We start from the raw sequence: 16,094 nt of genomic DNA, 5'->3' as shown, positions 1-16,094 counted from the left end.
TTCTTTACTGCAGTATATGCTTGATGCTTGGGATCCTGTTAACCAAGTATTCCAGATTAGGGGGAAAACCATCCCCTTGACCATAGAGGACATGTACTTCTTGACTGGGTTGTCAAGGCGGGGTGCCCCCATTTCTTTGTCAGGTACGGCTCGAGGGACTACTTCCACCAGAGACTATATCCGTCAGTATTGCCGGGAAGGTTCACAGCCGAGCAAAGACGGCAAGATCAATATCCGTGACATCACTGACAGGTCTCTTAGGTCCATTCTGTTTACTATTGGTAGGATGGCCGGCAGCGCAGCTTTACATGTTGCCAACAGATCTTACATGCAGCACGCTTTGGAGTGTCTCCAACCGAAAGTGTTTAACTGGTGTGATGCAGTACTTGTTCAGATGAAAAGTCAATTGACCAAGGTAAAGGACGGGAGGCTCAAGAACTTTGGTTTTGGTTCTATTCTGACTGCCTTTGCCTTGGAGAAAATCCCATTGATGCAGCCTCAGTACATCATACTTGACTTGCCTTCTCCGACCGAGCCACGCATGCAGAGGTGGGTTGACCACATGTCCCGTCATGCTGGTCAACCTCAGATTACTTTCACTGAGGCCTTCTTTAGGTGGTTCGAGCGTCATGAGATGGCGTTTTCTAAGTATCCATATGTGGGTATGGACTACCGAGGTGATCCGGACTTGGTGCTACCGGATGGCGAGCAATGGGGCGCTATTGGTAAAATCTCTGACCATGTTACTGTTTATTGTTTTTACTCATGATGTTACTGTGCAAAACTGATCAAACTCTTGGGTGCATGCAGATGTTGGTCCTGTTCGTCCAGTAGCTCGTCCACGATCGCCGGTTGCTGCCCCAGCAGCATAGCCTGCTAGGCGAGTTGTTATTCGCGACCTTGGTGATACTGAGATACTTGCAGCTGTGCAGGAGCATGTTGAGAGCCTTACTCGTGGTCTTCCGGATGTACAGATTGACGAGTTACCTTTACAGTTGCAGCGGCACACTATTGGCATGCCTAGACGATGGACTCGTCTCTTGCGCATGATTGCACAGACCGTGACGTACTTTCATGAGCACCACTAGGCTAGGGTGCCCCCTAGCATCTTTTTGAGTTCTAGGTCATACGACCAATTTTGTTTTGATTACAGCACATTATGTACAAACTATAAACAACTTTATATATTTTGATTTTCGGGGTTTATTTTGGTTTATTTGTGATCCACTTGCATAGCACCGATGCATCTCTTTTTATATATGTCGTAAATGTCTATCTAACACATAGTTTGCTAACGAATCTGTTAATGTGTTCAAGTTTCTGGAAATATGTTGGTATTGAATTGAATCAAACTCTCTTTCCAAAATCTTAACCCTTAGAAACATTCGATAGATAGCTGGATTGCGGACTGAATATATACCAGTGAGTTGTAGTATCACAAGCTGTGAGTCTAGCCTAACAATTAGTCGGCGTATACCATGAGCGATGGAATCAGAGAGGAGTTCAATCAACGCGCTATACTCAGCGATGTTGTTCGTTGACTGTCCAATACACACACCTCTGAAACTCACTAACTCGCCGCTTGGATCAAAAATGGCCCAGGCTGCAGAGGACAAATTCCGTGTACTACGACTCGCTCCGTCAGCATATCCCACATATGTCTCAGAATAATTCGACATCTGCAACAAACGAGAAGAGTGGATTACTAAACCGAAACAAACACTTTAGCGAAAACAAAATACAACAAAAGCACTCAGGTTACTATTCAGGCATAGTAACGCTTGAGGTACAACTCGTTGCGGGGTTGTGCCAGTGGTATCCCGTCATAATCCATTAACTCGTAGGCTCCTTTTGCTAACACCCTTTTAACAATATAGGGACCCATCCATAAGGACCTGAATTTTCCTGCTCCTAATTTGTCGGATTCTTGGTCGTAAAGCAAAACCAAGTCACCCTCAGAGAAGATACGAGGTTTGACATTCTTGTCGAACTGCGCCTTGACTCGTTTCTTATGGGCTTCGTTCGCCAAAGCGGCGTCACGACGGTTTTCATCCAACTGGATCAATTCCAAGAAACGAGCCTCTTCTTCTGAGGTTCCGGGGAGGAGGTCAATTGCGAGTTTAAGAGACGAGATTTCGCACTGGATCGGTAAGACTGCCTCCAGGCCATACACCAATTGGAATGGTGTGAACCCAGTGGCGTTCTTTACCGAGGTTCGGTAAGCCCACAATGCTGAGTACAGGAGTAGGTGCCATCTTCTTTTGTGAACCCCGATCATCCTTTGCAACATACGCTTCAGGACTTTGTTGATTGCCTCAACTTGTTCGTTGGCTTGTGGATAATATGGGGTATAGCTGTCGTGCGATAGCCCTAGTTTGGCAGCTAACTCAACCATCATGTGATTGCGAAAATGCGATCCATGATCTGTCACTATAGCCTGCGGAACGCCGAACCTGGCGACTACATGATTAAAAAAGAAAAGGGCAGCTGTTTCACCAGTGTTATCCAATGTAGGCATCGCCTCGGCCCATTTGGTAAAATAGTCAACAGCGACTATAATATACCCATGCCCCCGGTCGAGGTGGGGTTACATTGCATGAAATCGATGCCCCACTTGGCGAAAGGCCCAACAGCAACTATAGGCTGCAAGGGTGCGGGCGGTCTTCTGGTTTTGCTATCAAAGATCTGACATGCATGGCAACTTCTGACAGCTATTATGCAATCTTTAAACATAGTTGGCCAGAAATATCCTGCTCGTAAGATTCTTTGTGTTGTTGCATATCCAGATTGATGCCCCCCGCACGCGCCTGAATGACAATCATTCAGGGCTTTCTCGGCCTCCTCATGGGTAAGGCACCTCCTCATAACCGTATCGACACCACGACGGTAAAGTGTATCACCGACGATCATGTAGTCTTTAGATTGGTATCGTATACGCTTCCGTTCCGAGTGTGAGGTATTAGGCCTAAATTTTTGGGTTTGGAGATAAACAATGATGTCTCCATACCACTCATCGCTTACCGATATCAGAAACAAATTTTCATCCACGATTGACTCTTCTGATGTTTCATCGTTGGACGACGATGGGAGATCGCACAATAATTCCGCGAAAACTAGAGCTTTCTTCGACTTGGATTTTACAAAATCCAGATCAAACTCTTGAAGGATCGCTATCCATTTCGAATATTTGCCCCCAAGTAACTGTCGCGACAGTATATACGTCATGGGGTTGCAATCTGACAGAATGGTAGTTTTCCTAAAGAGGACATAATGTCGAAACCTTTGAATCGCTTGAACAGCAGCAAGCGCTAGTTTTTCAACATAGGAATATTTACTTTCTGTGTCATTTAAGTTTTTACTTAAATAATAAATAGGATGTTCAATTCCATCGACTTCTTGCACTAAGACCATCGCAATGGTCGTATCTGCTGCAGCTAGATACAGGTTAAAATCTCTTTGATAGTCCGGGGCGTACATTAATGATGCTCTTACTAGAGAATCTTTCAGAGCGTCAAAGGAAGCTTGCGCAACCTGGTCCCAGACAAAAGGTACATCCTTTTTCAAAAGACGAGTATAACCTTTGGCAAGTTCTGCGTAATTCGGAATGAACCTCCTCAGAAAGTTTGCTTTCCCTTGGAGTTTCTGAATCTGAAGCAAATTTGAAGGTGGAGGCAAATTAATGATTGCCTGAACCTTACAGGGGTCGAGGCGAATCCCATCCTTAGAGACTACAAAGCCAAGTAAACGACCAGAACCGACGCAAAACACACACTTGTGCGGATTGAGTCTTATCTTGTAGTGTCGGCAACGTAGAAATATTGCTCTCAAATGCCGCGGATGATCAGTCCGCTTCCGCGAATGAGCCGGAAGATCGTCGAGGTAAGGTTGAACGATGTTCTTGATGTCATGGAAGGCATAATTCATTGCCCTCTGAAACGTCGCCCCTGCGTTCTTTAAACCAAAGGGTAATTTTCGATAAGCGAATGTGCCCCACGGACAAATAAATGCAGTCTTAGACTGGTCCTGTGGATATTTATTTGATTATACCCGGAAAATCCATCCATAAAGGAAAAGATTTCACATCCGGCACATTCATTAATTATCTGGTCGATGAAGGGTGTAGGGTAGTTGTCCTTTGGACAAGCTTGGTTTACATCCCTATAGTCGACGCACACTCTTATCGTCCCTTGTTTTTTCATAACAGGGACAATATTCGATACCCAATCGGTCAGAGGAACCGGGTAGATGAATCCAGCATGGAGAAGTTTTTCAACTTCTGCCTTAATGGCAGCGGCTTTCTTGGGGTGTACCTGTCGAAGCCGTTGTCTTACTGGTTTGACATCAGGATACATTTTAATCTCATGTTCAACTATGCTCGAGTCAATGCCTGGAATTTCATGATATGACCATGCAAAGACATCTCTAAATTCGCGAAAGAGAGCACCATATATTTCCAGTTCTGAAGGGGAACAACTTTTGCCAACATGAATATTCTCTACAACATCAGATTTTGTCGAGATGTTTACGGCTACGGTCTCTTCAATATTGGATAGGTTTCGCTCTGAATCCACCATATTTACAGTATTTGTTAGGAATTCAAACACTGAAGGGTGATATAGGTCGTGTTGAGTTTCTTCTTCACATTCTGGAAGAAGGGAACGATGGTGGTGATCATTCCATGGTGTCCCTTCAATCATCATTGATTGTAAGATTCCTTCATCAGTCCCATGAACTTTTGACCATAGATCTAATGGGGTACCATATTCTCCAGACCTATCTACCCAAACGCTTGACGAGCGTTGATTTGGGCTCGCCTCCCATGCCTGAAACATTGATTGCTACAATATTTCTATAGGGCTAGGTGGCAAAACCACTTGATAATCCATGACGACTTTGTCTTCTGCGACCTTCGAAGAAGATACCATGTTGCATGTTGCTACAAACGGGATATTCCCTACATGGAAAGGAGGTGGCAACGCGAAAGTTCCCATCATTGTGGGATCTTTTAGCAAGCCTACTCCGATATCTTGCATTGAATGGTCGCTCCCATGGATCAGGGGAATGCTTCCAGTAACTTGTGAACCATTAGGGAGGAAATTCTGTTGGTCGACGACCGTAATCCCTCCTTCAAACGGGAATGCGATCTTCCTAAAATATGTCGACACTACAGCTGCCATGGCATATATCCATGGTCTTCCCAGTAGGATGTTATAGTCAAGATTGCCATCAATGACCTCAACATCTATTTCCACTGTTTTTCCTCCTAGTTCAACCTTAAAGTTATTTAGGATTCCGTACGGAGTGTACGACCTACCGTCAAATGCTTTCAATGTCGTCGAAGATCGCGACAAGGTTGGAGATCCAAGAGTTTTCCAGCAACTCATCGACATGATACATGTCGATGCTCCCTCATCAATAATCGTTCTATGAACAGTTTTGTTGAGTGCTTTCACTTGAATAAGGAAAGCTAGTTGTGCTGGTAACTGAGGATCATATCCTTTGTGATCAAAGGATACAAGATTGGAATCTTTAGGATCCACTCCACCAATTGCTGATAACAATGCCTGCCTTTGGGATGGACAATTTTGCAGTACCTCAAGAGTCGACATAGCAGATGGCGATTGGGCCAAATCTTCTACTATGTTATAATGCTGCGCCGCTCTGGCGCGAGGATTAAATGTCGACTTGTGTACTACTCCCTTAGGTGGCTTTATTGTTAATTCATGCGTGAGGGGGGGTACAACTTCTGCCGAAGTTGTTGTCGAACTACTGGGTTGATCTTTCCTTTTGTCGTTCGACACCGGCGGATTCCCATAATCTTTATTCCTGGTCGAGATCAAAGCATCATTTTGCTTAAAAACTGATAATATAAGCACTTGAGACGGGGAAGCATTTCCACTATCAACCATATTTTGACCTGGGGTGGGAAATGGATCAGTCAACACAGCTGAAGTTTGGGAACTTTTAAAGAACCTCTTTAACTCAACTTTGAACGGACAGTTCTTTGTCGAATGATTTTCATCGCATATCTGACATGGATAAAATTGTTTCCCTTGCCTAGGAGGGTTTGAAGAAGTTTTTTGAGGGGATGACTCACCCTGTTTCTTCTTCTTCCCTTTGTTTTGTTTCTTCTTGCTTCCTGGTTGATTGGAGTTTTTGCCTTTATCCGTAGATACAACATTTACCTCCGAAGCAAGAATCTCTTGATTTGCTTTTTGATTCGAAGTCTTACGGGCTTTCTTATTTGAATCCCTTGTCGACTTAGCGTTTGCAGTTCCAATCACGCCATCACCGGCGTGAGAGTCACTATTCGATCCGGGAGGAGGAGGGATTGAAAATTCCGGTCTGGGGGCGTCAGGTATCTTATCATAGAGCGTGCCCGACTGAGTATATACTAAGTCCAAATATTGAGCACGAGCAATAACCTGCTCCTCTGTTACGACGCCTCCCTTGGCCACATCTTCTGTTATAGCAGGAAGAAGCGACTTTATAAACCACTCAGCTAATAGCTGATCTGGAATGTAGGTCTTTACCATTCTGCGACGACGACGCCACTCATGTATATGATCTGATATATGTGTGGCCGTTGTCTGCTTGAAATTGGTCAAGATCTCTGTTCCAGTTTCGTACCTTATAGGTAACTGAAAGTGTGTTAAGAAAGTCGTGGCTAGGGAACTAAAATTGTCGAAGGAGGCTCTAGGTAATTCAATATACCATTTAGCCGCCGGACCAGTCAATGTCCTCTGGAAAAGGCGAAGCCATATCGAATCATCATTCAAGGTATTCGACGAACACCACAGATGGAATGTCATCACATGATTCGACGGGTCTTCGCCAGGATTTCCATTGAATTTAGGAATGTCCGAAGGAAGTTTGTGAGGAATCGCTGGCCACCAATGGGCATAGGCGATTGGATCGTTTGTTAATCGATGTAAATCTGGTAATTCTAGGGTCGCCACGAATGGCAACTGCTGATTCAGGTTTGGCGAGGCATACCCAGGATACGATGGAATCGCCTGAGCAGTAGGCCTTTGCATACCAGCATAATGCAACTGATGTTGATATGACTGATACGGCTGGTGGGCTTGGCCACTGTAAAGTGGTTGATTTAACGCGTTCTGAATATAGGGTTGCCCACTATTCGCAAAGATCTGTTGCTCAGATCCCTGGTACACCTGTTGAAACTGAGGTTGTTGGTATTGCACCATCCATGGTTGTGAAGCCATGTTTTGTTGTGCGACACTAACCGACGGACCAAGTTGCGGGGTTATGGTTCCCGTTTGTATCTGTGTCGTCCCGGCAGTTGGCGATTGTGGTTGTGTTGCAGGGTCAATGGGCTGTTGCATTACAACTTGGGGTTGACATACAACAGGCATCGATTGAACTTGTGACACGGTTACAATTGTTGGCGTCGTCGGGATACTAGACATAGGTACACACTGTTGCATGGAATATACAACTCTTGGTTGTTGGGGTAACATAGGTACCCAACCACTCGTCGTTACTTCAGTCAAACCTGAATGTTGTTGAAAACTGCCGTATGGGTATCCCCCCGGAAGGGGAAGTGAAAGGGCATATTGCCCCCCATACGGTAACAATCCGGAGCTCAAGGGTATAGCTGGCCTTTGAGGACTGGATGGCCCAAACTGATTCCCAAAGGGATCAATTTGTCTAGTTTCAACGTAAGAATTACCGGGTATTATACCGGAAGAACAAACTGGAACAGACCAAGTTGTCATAATAGTCCCTGGGTGGACTCCTTCTAGCTGATGAGAACTAGTCGGGACAGCTGGTATGCCGGCAAACATCGTTGGATTGACAGCAGGAGCTTCTGCTATTGCTGTGTCATTTGGCACAGTCCTAGATGTCGACGGTTGCTCAGACATTTTAAGTCTATCCAAGAAACTGCCTAACGATTCTACAGGAACTTCCTGTGGCGATGGACAAACTTCTGATGCAGAAGGAAAAATAGTGGCGCCTACTCCAAGATGAGTCGGAGTATTTGCTTGCTGGTCCTCTACGATTTCCTCTATTGCGATCAGACAAGGAGGAAGAGGAAGATCGTCAGGTCCGTAAAAGATTTCTGGTGCCGAAGAAGGGGTTGCTTCGACAGCGACAGTTGTTTGAACAACAAGACTCTGTGGACCGGTTTCAGATGGAACTGGTTCAGTTATGCAAGTACTTGTCTTCAGACTAGGATCAGTACAACTGTCCCTCTGTTACTGTCGAACTTCTTCAATAGAGGCAAGGATTCCAAAAAAATTAGGAGTGACCAGAATCTCAGATGTTGTCGGAACTGTTGTTCTAACTTTAATGGGAGATTTTGACCTGGTCAAGCGAGTTCGCTTCGTCCGTACTACTCTTGGTTCCGGAGACAAAGACGGTTGACTCGCGAGTCTCCCCGAACGACGGAGTTTTAATTGATTTTCCTCCACGGTTGCGGATTACTTGATCAACTAAAATACAAAAAGGGGAATTATGTTTCCGTATTGAATGAATTTTATTAGACGCTTTTAGACACAACTTTGCTTTTTCATGTTTTAAGAGTCGAGAAAAAGCTAAAGATGACTCTAGTCGCCTTCGATGTATTAACGAGCCCGAAGTGACAAATGCTCGGTTGGACCTTTTCAGTTATAGAGTTTGAAAAGGGCCAAAAGAAACTGCTCTGGAGATCTAGGCAGAGGGTGTGCCAAACCTTTCGCGAAACCACAGAATACGTTTTACGGTACGGGTGGTCGATCTTCGTGAATGCTGTGTTCACTGCATCGCGATCAGTAGGGCGGCCGACACGGCTTCCTAAGGATAAAGGATAAATGCCTATAGGGGTCTCCCAATATACGCGACGGTACGCGGGAGCATAATTCCGTATTAGTGCTATCGTCCCTCAGGAGGAATCACCCACCTTCGTAGAGATCGACAGTGACTACGTTTAACGACGCCGGAACACGTCTCTACCTAGACCTCTATTGTGAGCGTTATGTTACAATGCGTTTTTAGATTCATTCAATATATTTTAAGTTGATCTTGTTTAGCAGTTTGTCTTTCAGGATCACCACGAGATGTATTGGTACAAATTCCTAAATGCAGCTAAAATGATAAGCAAGCTTTACAATCTTTTTAGCTTTGAAAATCCTAACTACTGAGGGGAGAGAAAAACACTATCTTTCCACACAGAGCACAAAGCACAAACTAATGCACTTTCTCCTAGATCAATCAGGCAAACTTATCAAAATGCAAATGCAAGATGCATGTATTTCTTTTCTTTTCCTTTAATGTTGATGTAGACAAAAAGGAAATTGTCGTGTAATTTTCGAATTCAATTTGAAGCGTAAACAAACAAGTATTGTCTAAAATCAAAAGACGCTTTACAGGTACTTGTTTCGACACTAAAAATGTATGAATTCAAAACATAAAATGAAAAGCAAACAAACTCAAACAGCCATGAACAGTAATAAAACTAGCTCTTAAGATCACAAAGACACTTTTACAGTTCAGGATCTAAGAGGCCACAGCTATACTGGTTTGATTTTCACAATGGGAAACTGTAACTGAAACAAGAAATACTGAAAGAACAATCACAGTTTCATCACACAACTGAGGCGGAATAATGTCAAGGAAAGTTGGTTTACAGCAAGTACAATGACAAGCAATCAGCAGCAAAAATCAATGAAAACAGGGCTAAGACACAGTGGAAAACCTCTGGAAGACACTGGCTAACAGGTCCAGCGCAGGCTCTGGTCTGTCAAATTGACTTCCAGCGCAGTTCCCGAAGGGAGTACCTGCGCTGTAATGCAGACTGCCTGTGGACAGCCTGCTCTGGGACACGAGAGTTGCGTTTACAAGGATTTCCGGGTCATAAAAAGCTCAAAAATGCACTGTTTTTGCTGAAATAAAAAGCTATAGGTCAAGTACAGGCTAAGGGATGATCAAGAGGATGAAAAGCTATCACAAAGAGTACAAGAGTCTTTTGTAGATCAGCTCTTCAAATCATGAATCTGCTCAAAAATGAGCAAGAGTAGCAGCCCCTCTACTTCGCTTTTGATATAGTCAAAAGCTTTTCGATTCGGTACTCTTTGGTTCAGGAAATGAATAGCAAAGATACTACAAACACCAACAAGATACTAGGCTCCCCAGCGGAGTCGCCAGTTTGTTGTGGGGAAAAGTATCCGACTCGGATGACCCTATCCCTACTCTAAAGGTGACAGTCTTTAGCAACAACTGAAAACAAAGCTTTGATATTTTCCTTTATGAAAGTACAGAGAGAAGGAAGAAAAGATTAACCAACCGGTGTCTTTCGCTTTTGTCGATCCTTATCCTCCCTCTTTGTCTCTTGTTCCCAGCTCCTTGCTCTCTTTGCCGGTCCAGCTACACACAGATCCTGCACAAAACAAGAGAGGAAACTACAAGAAACATGTACTCATAACTGATGCATGGATTAGAGTGAATCAAATATACAAGTAAATACAATACATCAATGCAATACAAGTATATAGGAGAACATTCAAAGCTTTATTGATAAAAGTAACAGGGTTCTGAGAAGGTTACAACCATCAATGGCTCCAATCCAGCAGCACCTCCCCAGCAGCAAGAAATCTCCTCTTCACCTCTAGAAAGCAATCACCCAATAGCTCTAACTGTAAACCAACAGCACCTCCTTGCTTTGCACAAAATTCCAGCCTCCTTAGACCTCATAGAAGAGCTCTATATATAGGAGAGAAGAAGAGAGGATGAGTCAGCTTGAGACTGACATGAAGCTGCCTTGTGTCCTCTCCCTCTTCAGTTAAACTTCAGTTCTTGAGTCCACTTGGAGATCCTTGCTTACACATGGAGATCAAGTACCTCTTACTCATCACAGGGCGAATCCCATGAACCAAGTGTCAGTTTGGAAGCTTCCTGGGCAATTGACACCTTGCAGAATGACTGTGCCACTTGGCCAATCTCGCCCAGCGCAGGTAGCCTTCATTAGATTTGACTTCCAGCGCAGGTACAAGGAGGAGCAGTTGCAATACAGCGTAGATGCTCAGTGGAGCAGCTGACATGATCCAAAAATAGCCTGTTTCTGAGTGTTTTCAGGTGGAGAACTGATGGGAAGTGTTGTGGTTTGCTGACCTTGTTCTTCTAGTGGTAAGAACAACATGTTTAGGGACTGAGGATCCCTGTAATTATCGACATTTCATGCTCCATGCTGCGAGGCACAAAAATGTCTATAACACTTCTCACCTTGTATCTTATAAAGAGGGAATTGATAGTCAGCTACTAGATTCGAAGTCTATGCTATCCCTTGATTTAGAGATTATTCATGAGTATCGTATATGTCAAGTGTGTTTAATGTTCTGAATTTAAAAATTATTTGGGAGACTCCTACACGAGAAAAGATTCACCTTGAATCAATCACTTCTTGGAAATGGCCTTCAACAAATAAGAAGATATAGTAGTCATACTATAGAATTCATTCTTGACTATTAACACTTGTAATGGAGACATTACTCTTCTAATGGAGGTATTTTCATCTTCTCACCTTGTATCTTACAAAGGGGGAATTGATAGTCAACTACTAGGTTCAAAGTTTGTGCTATCCCTTGATTTAGAGATTATTCGTGAGTATTGTATATGACAAGTGTGTTTAATGTTCTAAATTTAAAAATTATTTGGGATTGGTTTATCAGTGTTATGTCACTAATAGTTATATTATGTAAAGTTGTTTTGTTAAGTTGTCAATAAAAAATATGGAAAATAATTCTAAGGTTGCAATTGGTTGAAGAGAAATTATGGAATGCAAGTTAATGGTTGAATTTAATTACCCTTGATGGTGTAATACATAGGAAATTTATTGATCTATAACTCTCCTAGTAAGACATGATGTTGTCTTAGGATATTAGGGAGAGTGGGGCTCATTAATGAGCCGAGTAACTACATGCAACCTAGTGGATAATGAGGAGGTAGTTACTAGCTACCAACATAAGTTGGGAAAGGGTATTTTTTGTCCTATATTAGCATGATACAAACACAATGCTAAACTGTGGTGAGAAGTATAGTGATAAAAAGAGATAACAATGGATGAATTGATGGGTAACCTATTGAAGCTTGAGGGGACCTTTCAGGAGAAAGAGTCAAGGTTCCTGATAGCTCCAATATTATTTTCGAGATAATAATTAATAAGTTAGTACCTTGGCTATATAATTTTTTTAATGTCGGCCATTTTTAGTACCTTGGCTATATAATGTTTTTAATGTCGGCCATTGCTAAATGCTTTTTTTTTGTAAGTACTGTATAGATGCAAGTTTATTGAGTATACATGCAACCAAAAAGAAAGAGAATACAATTTTTTCATTAAGTATTAGATATGGCGTAACACCCTCCTCCCACATCTACCCAAGCAACTGGCTAGCTGGGGTAAACATGCGACGAGAGGCCACTATGATATGATTCGACCTCCTAGATAAATTTAAGGAAATCGAATAAACGGAAACACACCATACAAACATTCAAAATCATCAACATAACCCTCAGAAAACAAGTTAGATACTCAGAAAACATATCCCTGGTTCCTACTGTTGTTTTGGGCCTCTTAGACAATAGTCGCTCTCATGCAATGGGCAAGGGCGCAACCAAAAACCAAAAGTCACTTTCATAGGCCTGCTTGTCAGTGACAGCGAATCAAAATTTCCAGTTTTATGCCAGCAACCCCAGGATTTAAGCCACTTTTTTAGGCCCAGAGCCAAAGCCATTGCCCAGAATGGAATGAATGCTTATAAATAGGAAAATTACAGGGAAACAATTATGCAAAAGAAATGAGATTACCAAGACCTTAGCCAAACCCCTACTAGCCATGACAGACATTTTTCCAAACATATCATCGACATGTAACCTACAGGTGTAAACAATAGAATTAAGTGTAGGGATCTCATACTTATTTGAGAATCGCTATGAACCATTTTCGCCTTATCACATTAGCTTCCATTTCATTCATTAGGTCATAGATACATTGATCATTCAATAAAAAGTATGAACATGATGAGAGCCACTCATAGCTGTTGTCATAAAACATGTAAATAACCACATATTTGGGACAGAAATACCAACGAAATCACAGCCATATAAACCACATATAATCCATCATAATGCTCATAGAGATACAAGGAGAAATAACCTTTCATTAGTGATGGAAATTCCAAACCTGGGATTGGACTTCCACATTCCACCCAACCGTAGAATGGTTGAGCCAAATCTCTCTTCCATAATTCACCCCCGTGCCATATTCCAAGCATGAATCTGGGATATCATACAACACAACAATCAAAACTCATACATGGCTTCTAGAGGCCATCCACCTCAACCCATCAAACATTGATTCCACCTCATGGTCGGACATCACAAAACCATCATCAGATCGGTCTTTATCCCATCCTTCTATGGCTCTAGAGTGTTTACTCCAACTCGACTCCCGGGACTAGTAACTCAACCCACAACTTACAGTGGGCTCCAGAGTGTTTATCCAACCAAGGCTCCAGGACTAGTAACTCAACCCACAACTTACTGTGGGCTCCAGAGTGTTTATCCAACCAAGGCTCCAGGACTAGTAACTCAACCCACAACTTTTACCGGGCTCCAGAGCATTTGTCCAACCATGGCTCCAGGACTAGTAACTTAACCCACCGAGGGCTCTAGAGCATTTGTCCAACCAAGGCTCCAGGACTAGTAACTCAACACAAGTTGTTCCAGGGCTCCAGATCGTGTGTCCAACCAAGGCTCCAGGACTAATAACTCAACCCAAGCTGTTATAGAGCTCTAGATAATTTGTCCAACCAAGTCTTCCAGGAACTAATAGCTCAACCAAAGCTAAGGAAACATGAGAACCAACCAAAACAAAACAATGAAAATGAACCCACAATCACCATGGATATCCGGCAAATGGAAAGGCTACACAATCCACTGTCAATCTCATCCATCCTCCATGCCAATGACATATTATAACCAACAAACCACATGCATGTGCCATGCATGCCAAAACTAGTGAGGAAATCATACATGCAACTCGGTACTTGCAAGAAAGTCTAATGTAGCTGTTGATCCTGATGCCCTCTTGCACTTTCCTTCTCTTCCTTTGCCTTCTTTCTCCAAGAATCCAAATATGCCACACCCTCCAAGAGTGCTCCAAGAAAACTCTAAGTCTCCAATAGTATGAGAGAGAGAGAGGGTAATGAGAGAGCTCTAATACTGAACTGACCAAGTCCTGCCCACTGATCCTCAGAAGCCTTTTTATTAATGAGGCCTCTATTTTCTTCATTTTCCATTATTTTCCTTCAATTTCCTCCTCACATGCAACCTGTGACCTTTCACCTTCCTTTTCTCCTAATTTCCATTATTTTCATAAATAAATGTTCCAAAATACCTTTTTGCCTCTTTAATGCCTTAGCCATTGCCTTTCCCAATTTCCTTAGCTATGAACAACCAAATGAACACCCACTAAAATGTCTTACCCACCATTCAGCTTGGAATATGTGTCCCATCGTCGTGGCCTTATATATTTTTACATGAGTTTTTAACCAGGGATGTTACAGAACCCTCCCCCTTGGGGGAACACCGTCCTCGGTGTTCAGTGACACCTATAACCAACAAGACCACTAAAAAGAAAACATACTACCCATGGAGCTTTATAACTTAGCTCATTGCAATATTTACAATGAATGACCTACTCAAAAGTAAAACATCATGACAACATGACTAGATAAGAACCATACCGCATACTAGAGCTTTATAACACAACTCATTACGGTATTTACAATCCACATATAAATATATGCACATTTTCTAAGCTAAAAAATAAGAGAATACGATGCTTGTATCAATCAACAAGGGAATCCAAAGGCTCACACCTCCACCCTCAAAGTAGTACTAGGATTCACCTCCTTCCCAGGAAGTCCAGAATCCACTGTCAAAATCAAAGTTGCATCCAATGTCTAGCGCTACAATCCAGCGCCACTTGTCCTCTCTGTGAACAGTTATCAACTCATTTTTCCAATGTGCATCTAATTCCATATGGAAATGCTCATGACCAAAACAAATCCATCCCCGACCTTCCCTTCTTTGCTACACAGTCCCTTGGGCAATCCGGTCAACCCTTCTGTGCAGTCACTCACCTTCCAAGTTCCGTTGGCACCCCCATCCCGGGCAGTCCATCCCTTGGTAAGGCTTCCTCACATCAGAAGATACAAAAATCAAGGCATATACCTACCTCAAAACCATCATACTAGTCATAGCATGCTCATGGAAATCAATGGACACAATTGGGTACCAGTGTCCCATAATGGCCCTATTCCTGAAGTGCTTTACCAACATATTGTTGTTTTTTATTCTTGCAGTTGATTTCAACCACCCAACTAGGCATTTCCTTGCTTCATGTACCAAGAACATAAAATCCATTAGATTCAAAATAAATTGAAATAACTTCAAATCATACCTCATTTGTAGCTCGTCAATAAGGTACACTTGCAATCCTGTTTACTTCCTGTCACGAAAAGTCAAACTAGCATCATGTATAAAAGCACCACATCAAGCCAGCTCAAAACATAACCATCATAGGTCAAAATCATAAATCACATGTAACCATCATAAACCAGAATCATAGATCACATGTAAACATCATAGACCAGAATCATAAATCATATGCATAGTAAAATTTAAATACAATTCTGATACTTATCCTTCATCGATCCTTACTTTTGCCTTTGTTCTTTTGTACACACACCAAATCATTTGCCCCACCAGACAAACACCCAATGCCTTCTCCTCAACCAGGTGCACATATATATAGTGTGCATCACACACACATGACCACATATGACATACAAATGCATGCAATACATGCACCTACACCTGACATACAACACATACACTTACACCCAATGTATATAATACAATACATACGCTGACATCCAGTGCATAACATAACACATGCACCTACACCTGGTGTAAAACACAACACAATACATCTATACCCAATGTACAACACCACACAATACATGCACATACACCATCCACACACCTTTTACCATATACCCTCAACATAGCATGTATGACATGCACACAGTACC

Source organism: Pinus tabuliformis, chromosome 9 (assembly GCF_031772625.1).
Source record: "Pinus tabuliformis cultivar Carrire ecotype Pingquan chromosome 9, CPIR1, whole genome shotgun sequence".
NCBI classification, from domain to species: Eukaryota; Viridiplantae; Streptophyta; class Pinopsida; order Pinales; family Pinaceae; genus Pinus; species Pinus tabuliformis.
Note: the sequence above shows the minus strand (reverse complement) of the source record.